We start from the raw sequence: 14,387 nt of genomic DNA on the forward strand, positions 1-14,387 counted from the left end.
AAAGGACTTAGGGATCCCTTGCAATGGAAGCTGCTACAAAAATATCAAATACAAAAACACAAATACAAAAAATTATTTTAATTTACAGCAGTGCCTGAAAGATTTAATTGATCCCCAAGGGTAGGTGCAAGTGTTAGAGAAAACCCTAATTAAGGAAGGCCATTTCACTCATTACTGTTACTGTACTTTCCTCTCCTGCGCTGTTGCTCAGCTTCACAGCAGAGAAGTGAAGACAATATAAGATAAAGGGGAAGGCTAAGATAGGACCACACTGAGCACCTTACCGTTTCAAAAGGAGCAATTACTCCCTGAAGTATACACATCAGAAATGAAGACCAGCAAATTTCTGGTGGCCTCCTGCATTCGGGAGCTTGTGTCACCAGTGCTGGAATGCATGAGGGGACTCCCCCGACTGCCGTCTCAAAACAACCCACCACACCCACCCATATCAAAGACTGTTCAGCTGCTGACCTACACTGGACATGCCAGTCTGTGTACGCCACAATGTGGTGATCCATTAGTAGCTAAGCAGAACACAGAGGAGCAAAGCCTGCCCTCTGCCTGTGTTCGTGTACATAGAAAAGGAGCCTTTTTGTTAAGGGGTCACCTCTTTATTAAGGAGAATGTGGTGTAAAATGCTCTGAAACTGATGTTTTCATTTTCTGTCTACTGCACCTTTAAATGGCTAAGAAGCTTGCCTGTGTGCAGAGCCAGCAGCTAGTTTGCGCTGAGTTGCTTTAACCTGTTGCAGAGGACACTGGAGTACTCTCCCCTGGAGATTTCACTTTTGTTCTTCTTGCTGTCCTTTCCCTTAATCTTCATTGTAGGCTGCAAGTACTCGGCTGCCCTTTGCTGCATGAGAAACACAAGCAAAACAGTCTACAAAAACTACCCAGCAATCATGCACTGGCTCTTCTCTATACTCTTTCTCCCTTTGCAATGAAAAATGTGATTCATTGGGATGGGTTAACTGGACTCTTATTCCTTTCAGCTCCATAAAGCTGTCTGTCCAGAAGCAAAGAGGAAGGTCCAGGGCCTTGCATTTGGGTTAGCCTGCTGTTTATGGGCTGCTTTGATTGGTTATGGGCTTGGTGCTGGGTGTGGAACAGAAGAGAGAGGAAGAACCCACAGAAAGCAAAGTCATACTGGTGTTGCCTCAAGGTCACTCTGGCTTTGCAGTGAACACAATGTATTTTCTAGCCTCTCTATTATTTCTGTACCATTAGGGATCTCTCAATGGAATCCTGCCACCAAACAAGTGTCCATGGACATCACAGCTGGAAGGGGAAGAATTGCTCAGTGTTGTGACTCCTACCAAAGAGGAGCATAAAATCAAGATACTGATATGCAAATGAAACCCACACACCTCCTGGGTGTGATGTTCTGTCCCATCTAGTGGCACCAAGACCACTTAGAGACAGAGAGAGATAAAATGAGTCTGCTCTACAGCCTTAGCTAACAGCCAGTTAATTTTTAGCTCATGTGGCAGAGGCTCATGCACTAAGCTCCAGAGGCCCCAGGTTCAATCCTGGCTGCCGCTGACCGGGTCTGTTGGTGTTACACAGGCACTGATTTTCAGCACACAGGTTGCAAGTCACTGAATAGGCAGCATGGTCCCACCAGGTGCCCCGTGTGTTCAGGGGACTTCAAGGGAAAGGGCGTGAGAATGGTAAGAGATGAGTGAGTACGGCCACAATTGAATGTCTCATGCATTTATAAGCAACCTAGCTCCTTCCTACCTCAGCTCATTGCATAAGTGGTCTGGGGAAAGGGGGTCCCAGATGGAGAGGATGGGGTCTAGAACTAAAAAAATTTCAGATGCTGACTTACTGAAATGGTGATCACAACAGCAGGAAGAAGAGGGATGCAGGTCAATTCTGCGTGTTAAGTTTATTGGCTACCTAGCACGGTGTCTCAGCCATCACCCAAAGGTAACCTACCAATCAGCATGTGCTTTTTCAAGGAAGGGATGGGTTGTCGGATCCAGTGAACCTTTCAGTGTCACCTCAGCCATCCCAGCAAGAGCTCAGGCTGGGCAATTCCTGTTTGACAGCACAAATGAGAAAAGGCATTCAAAGGCAAACAGGGATAGGAACAGACACATTCATCATACCTAACACAGTGGGGTGGGGTGACAGGAAGAGAAAGGCACCTGCCACTGCATGCAAAATCCTGAGAAAATCATAAGCCACTTGGTGATGGTTAGCAACTTATGCATGTGACAACTTCTGTGTTAGATGATTGATTATGGATACTGGAGAGGGGAAAGCCCTATTGGACCCTAGCTAGAAAACACCTCTAGCCAGCTCAGGAAGAGTCCTTCCAGCACATGCACCAGGCCTTGTCATGATTCAAGCTATGAGGCTGATGGTAAGCAGGTTAGCGGATTATGACTAGTACAGGACAAGGTGAAAGACAAAGGCAGAATAAATATCAAGAGCTCTATTGGAAATGTACTTAACCAATATGAACCGTACATCTTCCACTGAACCAAATGTGTTTTTTTATGACAACTCTGATGGGTTTATTTTTTTTAACTCTCATTTCATTTTCTCCCAGCCTCTTCATTTAACACAGCACTATTCTTAATATGAATCCCTAATTAGCTTCACTTTATTTTAAGATAAATGGCATTTATTTTCAGCTATCATTTCTGCAGCCTTAATGAAGCCTTTGCCAATGGAATGATGCAGGATTTTGGACTGTGACAGGACTTTGACTGAAGTAATTACACCAAAAAGTTTTTTAAAAAACAGTATCCTAAATTATTTATGCCCAAGTCAGTACTGGGTTGCTCAATGCTTAGCTGACTTGGACAGACTTCTCCTTAGATGGAGGATTTGCAGTAACTAAATACTACATATTTATTTATAATAATACTTTGCACTTTACATTGGCAAATTTGACACCATCAGCTCGGGATTAAACAAAGACTGTGAATGGCTAGCCAACTACAAAACCAGTTTCTCCTCCCTTGGTTTTCACACCTCAGCTGCTAGAAGAGGGCCTCATCCTCCCTGATTGAACTACCCTCGTTATCTCTAGCCTGCTTCTTGCTTGCATATATATACCTGCCCCTGGAAATTTCCACTACATGCATCCGATGAAGTGGGTATTCACCCACAAAAGCTCATGCTCCAAAACATCTGTTAGTCTATAAGGTGCCACAGGACTCTTTGCTGATCTTTCATCACAGAATCTCAAAGTGTATTACAAAATATTCATTAGCTATCAAACATCCTTGTCAGACCAGTGAAAGATATTAGTTGATTTTTCACCCACTGCTGAAATGCAGCCACTTCTGTCGTGGAGCATGACACCTGCTTCACACCAGTATTTGTACCAGAAACTTGATTCTAAAAGTTACTCTTCATCCAATCAGGGAACTGTCATACAATATAGTGTCCAATCAAAACAGCTCATAGACAAAAGCTGAATGCTTGCAACTGACTGCTTTTGAACAAGCTATAAACCAAGAACTAATCACAGAATGATTGTGTCATTTACTGCCCTGTCTGTGGGCACTTTGCAGAGGGAAAGAGAAAGGAAATGCATCAAATGATACCCTGCCAAATACAGTCCTGGAGCTTGCAGGAAGCAGGCAGTGTTTTTATAGGAACCCAGTGCATTCCACTGCAATATATCCTGTGAGCAGGTGGGACTGTATTCACCCAAGTCCGGCTGTAGCTCTGGGGCTTTTCTTAGTATTGAATTTGAATGCTGAATATTATCTATGGTGCGTCAACCCAACATTTGCTATGCCAGCAATTTTGGCTGTGTGATGTATTTCTTATATTGTCATTTTATTGTGCATGTGTAGCGGGTACTGTGTTTTTATGTGCCTGCTCTAAGGAAAGTTGAAGCAATAAAAACGTGATTGATTGACATTGTCTCTCCATACCATGACATTGAACCAAGAAGTCATGCCACTGAGTACTACCGCCAGCCAAGGGAGATTTTCTGTGCTGAGATCCTGAGCCCCTCTCCAGTGATTCACCCTAACCACCCACAGCTTGCTGGCCAGAGTCCTCTGCATTCTCAGTTTCCCCCAGCAGAATCCCCTGCCCAATCACACTAATGAGGAAGGAGATATTAATGGGTTTTTCTTAGGTGCCAGGGGGAACAGAGCAATATTCCCAAGTCAGGAGCCTCACAGCAAGACAGACAAGGGGCTGGAAAATGATTTCATTTCTTGGCTAATTTCTCCCCCCAAGGATGCTCTTAGACAGTTCAGAGCTCCTCTTGCCCCTTCCTTCTCTTCTCCCAGTGATTTGGGAGTTCCTGTTCAGTGAGGATTAAGAACTTGAGAAAGGCTCAGCTTGGATGTGACCTAAAAGCCTGGCTGCCCATCCCCAGTTGGACAGCTCACCTGGCTCCTTTCCTCTCTCCCTTCTCCATACCCCATCTTACGCTCTCTTTCCTTCCCACCCACCCCATTCCTTTGGCTCCATTCTTCCCTTCCTGTGACCCACAGAGCTCCTTCTCTTTGGCCACAATTCTCCTCTCCTCAAAGCCCTAGTGGCCAATCTCTTCTACCTGCCCTCTAAAAGGCACCTTCCTCTGAAACCACCAACGGGCGACTGAACTAGGGGAATAATCCCCCTCTTCCTGAACCCCCACCACCAAACTGCCTCTTCTTGACTCCCTCCCCCTGCTCCTTAGCTCACATCCCTCCAGACCTCTGGGAGAGAAGAACTCACTTCTCACTCACTCTCCGCTGGGTTGTTCAAAGCTCACTCTCTAGTCTGCTGAGTGACCTTGGGCAAGTCACTTCCTGCTTTGTGCCTCAGTTTCCCCATTTGTAAACTGATACTGACCACCTTTGTAAAGCCTTGATCTAAAGATGAAAGATGTTACATATTATTATGCCTGGCTCAGAAAAGGCCCACCCCACCCTTGACCCCAAAGGAATACCCCCACACACACACCCCTCACAGAAAAGCCCTGGAGCTCGTGAGATGTGAGAAGACTGCCTTCCCTCAGCTCCCATCTCCCTCCACACACTTGGAGATGGAATTAGGTGGGAGGGCTGTGAAAAGTGAAAGGCTGGTGAAAAAAAGGGAGATTACACCAAACTTTCTCCACCCCAACAGAGAAAGCTGGGTTCAACCTGGGGGGTGGGGGAAATGTTCCCTCCTGCCAAACCAGTTCATCTGTCCCTATCCCCAGTGCTTCCCAAAGCCATCACAGCCAGACCTTCCTCAGCGCTGCCCACTGGACACAAAGGTGAAGCGTTATGACAAGCAAGAGCAGATGCTCTATGTGTTCTAGTGTAAAGAGAAGGGGACTATGACCCGGGACTCCTGGGTTCTAGTCATGGCTCTGTCACTGATTTGCTGAGAGCCGTTGGGCAAGTGTCACTTTCCCTCTGTGCCTGAGTTTCCCCAGATGTAACATGGGATAATAATGTCCAACTACTTCCCAGGGTGTGGTGCAGCTTACTTAATTAGGGTGGGATTGTGATTGGCTCTGTGCAGGTGCACAAAGGGAGTGGGAGGGCACACAGAGTTTTCCCCACCTTGTGCTCCCTACTGAGGAACCAGCCACAATGGCAGTCCCTGTCCTCTACTCAGTGCAGAGACTTCCCCGCCAGGACCCTTCCCCAAAGAGTGCTAGCCACCTCCAAAGGGAGAAGGAAAGGGATGGGGTGCAAGTAGGTGCATGGTGGCAGAGCTAGTCACTTCCTGCTCCGTGCCTCAGTTTCCCCATTTGTAAACTGATACTGACCACCTTTGTAAAGCCTTGATCTAAAGATGAAAGATGTTACATATTATTATGCCTGGCTCAGAAAAGGCCCACCCCACGCCAAAGGAATACCCCCCCCCACCCCCCGTGTGTTGGGGAGAGCATGCTGCACCCTCGCGTAAGGGACAGAGCAGCACAAAAACTCTAGAAAGCACAATGCCATTTAGGATTGTGGGACTCCATAGAATATGCAGTGAGGTCAATGCCTCAAAGGCCCAGTTGGGCCCATAATGTTTGAAAGGTGCTGTTGAGGTACAAAACAAGGAAAACACTTTGGAGCTGAACCTAGCAGAATCTGGGCCATCTTTAAGAGATCAGAAAGGAAAACCTTCTTTTTGATTCTGCCCCATAACTACACCGCCACAACTACCCGGGACACAAGGTAAACAAACATTTTTCATTTCCTCCATAATTTCTTAAGCTGTGTGCTCACAATCAGATCTGTTGTTCATAGGAAAAAAATGGAATTCCACTCAATGCTATATTAAATTTTATGCCCACTAAACTTTACCAGCAGAGAAATAAGCAGTTTGTCTGTTTTCCATCTTTTCATTATGCATTTTTATGCCCCTATGTCTTTGCCTGTTAGACTCCAAGAACTGGAAAACATTTTCTGAACAGTTTTACCTGGATAAACACCATATAAAATACTGATATTTATTAGCCTCACACAAATGTTACTGCATTAGCAATAACAGGAGATCACATTTAGATAAATAGATAGGAGCGCTAGTAATCAATACCTGACTGTTACACACACATACATATATATGTTCCACACATGACTTTAATTAACTTGTCTAGCACTTGGGATTCCATGGGGATACAAAGTCGGCAGGATCATTAAACCCAATCATATTCTCAGCCTAGCTGATATTTCACTAGAGCCATTCAAATCAATTTACCCAACAGAGACATTTGTCCCTGGCCTGTCACCATGGCCCGTACTGAACGTCCTGCACTTCTTTATCTTTTGGCAGGGCCATCATAAGCGAGTGACACAGAGGGTGATGTATGGGAACTCGAATAAGTTATAAATCCTCCATCCCTTCATCAGCTGTCATCTGGAGTGAATTTACTCCGGCCGGCCTTGGCAACAGCTCCCTAGCTGTGCTCAGAAAAAGTCAGCTTTAAGATGACACATTCTTTGAGGTGAAGATCCCCTATGCATTTGGCATTTGGGAACAAGTGGGCCCCAGGATGGGAAGAAGCTAACCTTAGCTGCTTCCTGTGGGTAGTTGTGTGATACCCACACAGGTGGAGGGATAGTAGCAAATCCAAACATGAGCACACCACTGTCATTTGTTGAACTGTACTGTTAGGAGCTGGTTGAAACCTCGTTATGGGTTGGGTTAAAGCCCTGTTGAGGTTGATGGGTGTGAACTCATCCTTCAAATAACAAACTAAACATAAGCCCCAGCTAAAAGGTGCATGTGTGAACCTGCCCAGGAGCTTTTGGCTGAGTATTGTTTTGGGTAGGTGTGTGTGAGAGTAAGACAGACCACACAGGATATGCCCAGCCTTGACGTTGTGGTTCATGCTGGAGCTCAGGCTCTGAAGAAACTCAGAGCACTGTCTACAGTTATTTTTTAGGGTATGTCTACCCTGCCCATGTTACAGCACGGCCGCGGCAGCGCGGTGATGTGGGCAGTGTAGCCACGCTTTATCGCCAGGGGAGAGCTCTCCAGGCGAAAAAAAAATAATCATCCCGAACAGGCGGTGGTAGCTTTATCTCCCGGCGATAAAGCACTGTCTATACTGGTGCTTTTCAGCACTAAAACTTCTGTCACTCGGCGGGGGGGGGGGGAGTGTTTTTTCACACCCTTGAACGACTAAAGTTTTAGCGCTGAAAGTGGCAGTGTAGACACAGCCTTAGAGTGCTGCCACAAGCCCCACTATCCCAAGTCTGTTGACCCAGACTGGAAGGCTTGCTACTGCAGGCTGTAGAGTAAATAGCTACTAAGGTCACAGACAAGAAAAAAGCCAAGAAAAGCCAAGCAGGAGTCTGTAAGCACAGGGTGACCAGGCAAAAGCAGGAGAGAGTGCTTTTGGGTCTGGTGGTGCCTAAGGAGGCATGGGGACTGTAAGCTAAGAATCTGCTTCTTTTTGTTCTTGGTTCCGTCTGCGTTCAGACACACAGGACTTTGTATGTTCCTTGTGAGTCAACAAGACTGCATCAAAGAAATACTTATCAGCAATTTCTACTCCCAACTGGAACTACAATTTCTACTCTCAGGGTACTCAACTTTGCCTATCCACTCAGGTCAAAAGGGGCAACAGTACACAGAGAGCAGCAGAGACAAACTCAGATACCCAATATCACAAGCCCCTACATACTTCCACTAGTGGAAAATCTCTGTTAACAGTTGATAGCATTAAGTGTTCACTCTCCGCCTGGGCCTTCAACCACTAGAGGGTGATATCACCCACACAGACCTACAGGTCAGTTTACAATCCCTAGAGGGAAGTGATGTGCGCATACCCCAGTAAGTCTATCCCAGTAAGCAGACATTTCCCCAACTTTAAAAACCAGGACTAAACCGCTGTTTAACCACAAGTTGAATTAAATCCATCCCAGTTACTTGCCCTGACCTACCCCTGTTTTATAAGGTAATAGTCACTCCGCAGGCCCTGTGGAATCGCCTCTGCCCAATGGGTGGGGGATGGGGGGCATGGATGAGACCAGTTAGACCTGCAGTCAGCTCTGACAAGAGCACAAAACCAGTAAGGACAATGCTTGCCTGTTGTAAGAGAAGAGGTCGCTTGGAGCTCTATATAAGGAGATTGAAACCAAAGGGATGCTGGGGGTTTCTTTACAGACATGGTGCAGCAGGGGAAAGATCTTGAGAATATCTGCCAGCTTCCTTTGCAAATGCCCAGCTGTGGGCTGTGCTAGGCCCAGCTAAATTGTCGATGAGTCTGACACTGCTCTGCAATCCTCTCCCTCACTGCAAAAATGGATAGTAGTCAGAAAAGATCTGGATGGGTGCTTCAGATAAAGCACTGATTATACAGCAGGAAGCCTTGGATGACAAGGTTTATGGGGGAGGAGAGACAGACTTGGCCAGTCCAGGCTACTTCTTTGCATAAAGCACTCAGCCATGACACAGTCCTACATTTCATATCCTCACTAATGATATTCCTTCCTCCTCATTTACTGTGATCATCACAGGACGTCTGCTGCAGGCAGCTACAGCAGGGGGCAACTGCTGCTTGTCTCTGTTGTATTTGACTGACAAATACAACTAGTAACCTCCATGCACCTTAGCAGACTCTGTCCTTGCCCTCGATTAACAGGTGGTTGCCAGAGCCATGATCCATAAGTGCCTCTGTCCTTCAGAGTCAGATATAAACACTAATGAAAGGGACCCTTCACCACTATACCAGAAAACATGGGTACCATTTGTGAAGCATCCGCTGCTATTGCCAGCTCTGGGATCTCCACTCTAGCTGATGAGCACTGTGCCTGTTATTGGATGTATTCTGTTCTCCAGGGCTTGACCTTTATTTGCATTTAAACACACCAAAAAGCTTCTTGACAAACATGTTTTGAATAATAATAAATAATAATAATAATACAGCATGTTCAAATGTCCTCCCACAAAAACCAAACCCAGCTTTTCAAGACTCGATTACCAAAAAAACCCCACTATGTCACAATTAGCTGCAATAGTGTGGAATGAAGAGCACAGTTAGGTCATAGGGCACAAGAGGTGCAATGACTCTGAAGCACTGGTCTGTGTCAGTCTAAACAGGCCATTGGAATGATCTGGAGCCAAAGATACTTGACTAGATGAGCCATTGATTTTTCTGTCTGCTAAAGGTATAGAATGATACATCTTCGTGTAATAAGCAGAGCACAGAAACCAGCACTACCCATATGTCAAAATCCCTTTTCCTTTAGCAGTTATAGCACCGAGAGTATCTAGTGAGGGGAGACCTTCTCACTGTTCAATTCACAGGCCCATCCTAACCGGCTCAGGTCTGCAAATCTAGGCTGTAAACCTCACTGCAATTGACTCTCATGGAGGATTTCACTGTTTCAGCTAGCTCTGGAACACTGCAAGAATAGCTTTTCAGATACTGTTTTCCACACATGATTCTGGCCCAAACCATAAAATACCAATGCAGCATGAGACCTGGCCCTTTCCCCTCAGAAAAAAAATAACCCAGATCTTTGCAAGTCACAAAATGTTTAAAGTTCTGTAAGGGCTTTGAAGGAAAGCTTGGATCAGTTTTTATGTGAATGGTGTCCCACATCCCTAACAGCATCAGTGTTAGGCCTGGTCTACACTAGGAACTTATATCGGTATTTAAAAGAAAAAGTACACCCCTCAGAGACAGCTAGACTGACCTAACCCCAGTGCAGACAAGAATTCTTCCACTGGTCTAGCTACTGCCTCTTGGGTAGGTGGATTACTTATGATGATAGGAGAAGTCCTACCTACGCCAACGGGAGTATCTACACTGAAACGCAAGAGCAGTGCGGCTGCAGCAGTGCTGCTGTCGTGTTTTAAGTGTAGATATACCCTTAGAATGCCTTGAGTTAGAATCACCCACAACTACATTGCTCTGTCCCCCCCGCCATAACCACAGTCATCTCGATAGTTCAGTCTCATCATAAAAGCAGCAATCTCTCCTTCGCCATACACACATCTCATTATCCATCGTTAGTATACGGCTTGAGTAATGCAATTTACTTCAATGTCACCAAGAGAGACATGCTCCTCTGGGACTGTCATTACCATAAACCACAATCTGTTGCCAATTTGTTTTTAAAAAAGAGGGTGGATAAGGCCATATAAACTTCTTTATAAACAAAGACAAAGCACTTTGTGGTCCCATCTCACTTTATTCTGGTTTTAGCAGTACTCCTGCTACTGCTCTTTCCCCCTCACTGTGCTCCGCTTTGCATTTTGCCTCCCTCCATGTTTGTCTTTCAATGCGCCCACCATTGTAGTGTTTCCACTGCCCATCTGTTCCTGGGTTTGTGGGAGCTGTGCACGGCCATTTCCCCAGCATGTTTCAGCTAAGCAGCTCTTTTCGATGGGTACAGGCATGTCTGTGCCAAGTCCAGCCAGACCTCCCCAGAGAGCCCTCAGAGCTAGCAGATGATGGATGTGACGCTAAAACAAGGCACCAATGTGCATGTGGGTTTGTCTTGCCTGAATGGACTACCTCAGGCTGTGAGCTAATAATAGTGCAGCAGCTTAGCAGAATTAAGCCAGACAGTAGATTGTAAGATCTATGGGGCAGGGACTGTCTTCTTTCTTATTTGTCTGTTCAGTGACTAGCACAATGAGGCCTTGATCCTTGACTGGGGTTCCTTGGCACTACTGTACAATAAATAATATGTGGGTGAGAAAGGTCGAGGGAAAACTCAAGGTGCTACAAGAAGTGGCGAGGGGGACGAGTAGGGGGATGTGATGGAGGGTCTGGGGACCTGCCTATAATTCATATTATTTTGCAAGGGAAAAACTGCTTGGAGCAGAAATAGATAAAAATGAATGTTTTAAACCAGAGGCCTGAAGAAGTGGGGACCTGAGCTGATGGAAGACTATCTGAAACGCAGCCTGGGAGTTTGATCTTTCAAATGCTGAAGTATGCTATTAATCATCGTTATGGGTCTTTGGGCTTGTCTGTCCTTACAGCGCTGCAGCTGCGGTGCTTAGTGAAGATGCTACCTATGCCAATGGGAGACTGTCAGTAGGTACTCCAACTCCCCGAGAGGCAGTAGCTATGTCCATGGGAGAAGCCCTCGCATCAACACAGTGTTGTCTACATGGCGGGGGGGGGGGGGGGAGAGAAGAAGTTGGTATAACTATGGCACTCAGAGGTGTGGATTTTCCTGAGCGACGTAGTTAGGATGACGTACGTTTGTAGCGTAGACCAGTGGTTCTCAACTGGGAGTACGCGGCCCCCTGGGGGTCCCTGAGCCCTTTCAAGGGGGCCGAGGGGCCCCACAGCTGAAACCCGGTGCCCCGAGCCCTGGTGCTGAAGCCATGAGCAGCGTGGGGCTGAAGCTGATGCCACCCCCAAACTAGGAGTGATGCAGGACTGAAGGCCCCTCCCCCAAAGCTGGTAGCAGCACAGGGCTAAAGGTGGTGCTCCCCTCCCCCCTCCAAAGCTGGGAGCGGTGCGGGGCTGAAGACGGTGCTCCCCAAACCCCAGATGGAAAGGCTTGATAGGAGATTTCAAGACACAGAAAGGAGGTTAGTATCTAGTCACGAAGTGATGCTGACAGGCTGATCCCAGGGGTCAGAGAGGAGATTGCTTTCAAGGGTATGTAAGCTATTCCCGTTTTTCCCCTCTGTGACTAAACAGAACATGCCTTATCTCATTTGGTTTATGAGACGTGTAAATCTGGAGATGTTAAACAAATGATTTCTTTTGTTTTAATTCTACATTGTCTCGGTTTTTAATCAATCTTGTTTTTATTAAGATTGTCTGGGTAATTACAGCAGTCGTCACCATGGATCAGAGAAACCGGTGACCTCTAAGGAGAAGTGTTGAAGGATAGAGAGTTTCTGGAACACACAACATCTCTCTCTCTTTATTCCTCTCCCCCCCACACACACACACTGGTGTCTGTTCCCAGTGAATTGCATTGCAGTCAGGGTGCAATGGGTGAACACAACAGAACGACCAATGCACCAAGCAGGAGATGAGGGTTGGTAGTAGTGCTAGTCAGGCTGAACCAACGACCCCGCCTGGGGCTGGGGAGGTGGCACTGCGCCATTGGAAGCACTGGTCTTTCGGTGGAGGCAAAAGAGGATGATGCCATACTATTATTGCAGCTTTATAATGTCTGTATACATTTTATCATGAGTTATTTACAGTGCTCCTTGTGCCTTTGGGGTAGGAGGCTTCTAAAATGTACAATTACCAATACAATTCCGTGATTGTTAGAGAGATCCAAAAGGCACTTCTGACATGAGAAAAAGTGCTGTCACCAAATTCGGGGGTGGGTGGCTGGGTTACACTTTGCTTCCCTAAATTCCACCTGCAGTTTCAAGAGGGTCTGGGATTCTCCTTCATTTCTTCCCTTAAATTGTTGGGTAGCATTGTTAAACTGCTACTGTATTCCACCCCACTAGTGGAGAAAATGATCCTTGTGTCTATATAGCCCATAAAGATATAGGCCATAAAGCACTTTGCAATGAAAGGTGCTATAGACACACATGATTATCAAAGCGAGATCGCACACCACAGAAAGCCACGTGGAGCCTCTTTCTCTGTTGCCTTGCATCTGTGTAGTCATTCCCCGGCTCCGTAGCATGGGTGTAAAACGCATCTGCTCTTATTTGGTAGTGTTTGAAAGTTCAGGCAGATATAAATGACAATGTAAGGTCCATGGCAAGGAAGAACCAGGGGCCTTGGTTTTTATAAGAAAATCCCACCCTTTGGCTATGCCAGGAGATTTGGGAATATCATCTCTTAAGGGCAGGAAACTGTAGAACAACTAGAAACAGACATTGCACAGCACTGCGCTTCTCATTCTAACTCCTGTTAGGGCATGACACTGTTGTTGACTACCAGCTCTTCTTCGTACAGGAAGCCTCAAAGCATCATATGGCTTTTTACATCAAGAAAAAAAAATCACATTCCAACCCTCTCAAAAAGAACTAAATGATACTAAAGAGCTTGTTAAAGGGAAACAGCCAGCACTAAAATTATATTTTAAGTCATTTCCTACAGCACTGATACCAACATAAGGGTATTTAAAAATTAATCAACTAAAAATCTAATTGACTTTTCCTCACTGATGATGTTTGTTTGCGCTTTGCATTTCACTCCATGGGGGCAGCAAAACTGGACTGATCAGTTTCAATTTCTGGAACTCATGGGCCAAGTTTAGGATGGAGAAAACTATTCAGTTAACTCAGGGGTTCTCAAACTGGGGGTTGGGACCCTTCAGGGGGTCATGAGGTTATTACATGGGGGGTCGTGAGCTGTCAGCCTCCATCCCAAACCCTGCTTTCCCTCCAGCATTAATAATGGTGTTAAATATGTTAAAAAGTGTTTTTAATTGCTAAAGAGGGGTCACACTCAGAGGCTTGCTATGTTAAAGCGGTCATCAGTACAAAAGTTTGAGAAACACTGTTAACTTAGTCTCACAACTGTAGTTAAAAGGGAACTCTGTAAATGAGGTGTGAAGTACATTAAAGGAAGGGAGGGTGTTGGTGGGATCAGTCATTTAGCTGTTTTTTGGGTTTCCAACAGTACTAGGGAAAGGTTTATATACTTAAAAAACCTGATTAAATCACTTTTCTTTTCCTATGAAGCTTTGTTCTCTCTTCCCCATCCCTCTATATTTCATTTATACATGCACACATGTATATACACTAAGTGGTGTGTGTGGTGTGTGTATCTACACCCCCCCACACACAGAGAGAGCGAGCAAGGGATGTAAACTCAATTGATACGGCCCCCCCTTTTAAAGATGCCAGATCAACATGCTCGGCTCTGCAAGTGGCTCATATTACTCAAAATTCATACATACAAAATAATAGTTTTTTTCTTCCTTGTAGTTGTCAAGGCGGGACACTACTCCTTACAGTCCTGGATCCTTAAAATCCACATACAATGCAGGATCAAGGATGTCTTTTTTTCCAGGGTCACAGTGTTTAATAGAATTCCCC

The 14,387-nt window shown here is 45.7% G+C and overlaps 1 protein-coding gene and 1 long non-coding RNA gene across 13 annotated transcripts in view; both read right to left on the reverse strand.

Moving 5' to 3' along the window:
- The window catches only part of NRXN3 (neurexin 3), a 1,505,977-nt gene that overhangs the window by 701,562 nt on the left and 790,028 nt on the right, over positions 1-14,387 (reverse strand). The gene's annotated exons all lie outside the window — the stretch shown is intronic.
- Positions 606-5,586, reverse strand: LOC120404780. 2 transcript variants are annotated; one of them, XR_005598173.1, is made up of 4 exons: positions 5,197-5,586; positions 4,712-4,837; positions 1,941-2,042; positions 606-852 (listed from the first exon to the last, which is right to left on the reverse strand). It is a non-coding gene; the product is annotated as an uncharacterized LOC120404780 (long non-coding RNA). The 2 variants fall into 2 exon arrangements; XR_005598172.1 differs by lacking the exon at positions 4,712-4,837 and having other exon boundaries at positions 5,197-5,398.

This window comes from Mauremys reevesii, linkage group 4, assembly GCF_016161935.1.
Source record: "Mauremys reevesii isolate NIE-2019 linkage group 4, ASM1616193v1, whole genome shotgun sequence".
NCBI classification, from domain to species: Eukaryota; Metazoa; Chordata; order Testudines; family Geoemydidae; genus Mauremys; species Mauremys reevesii.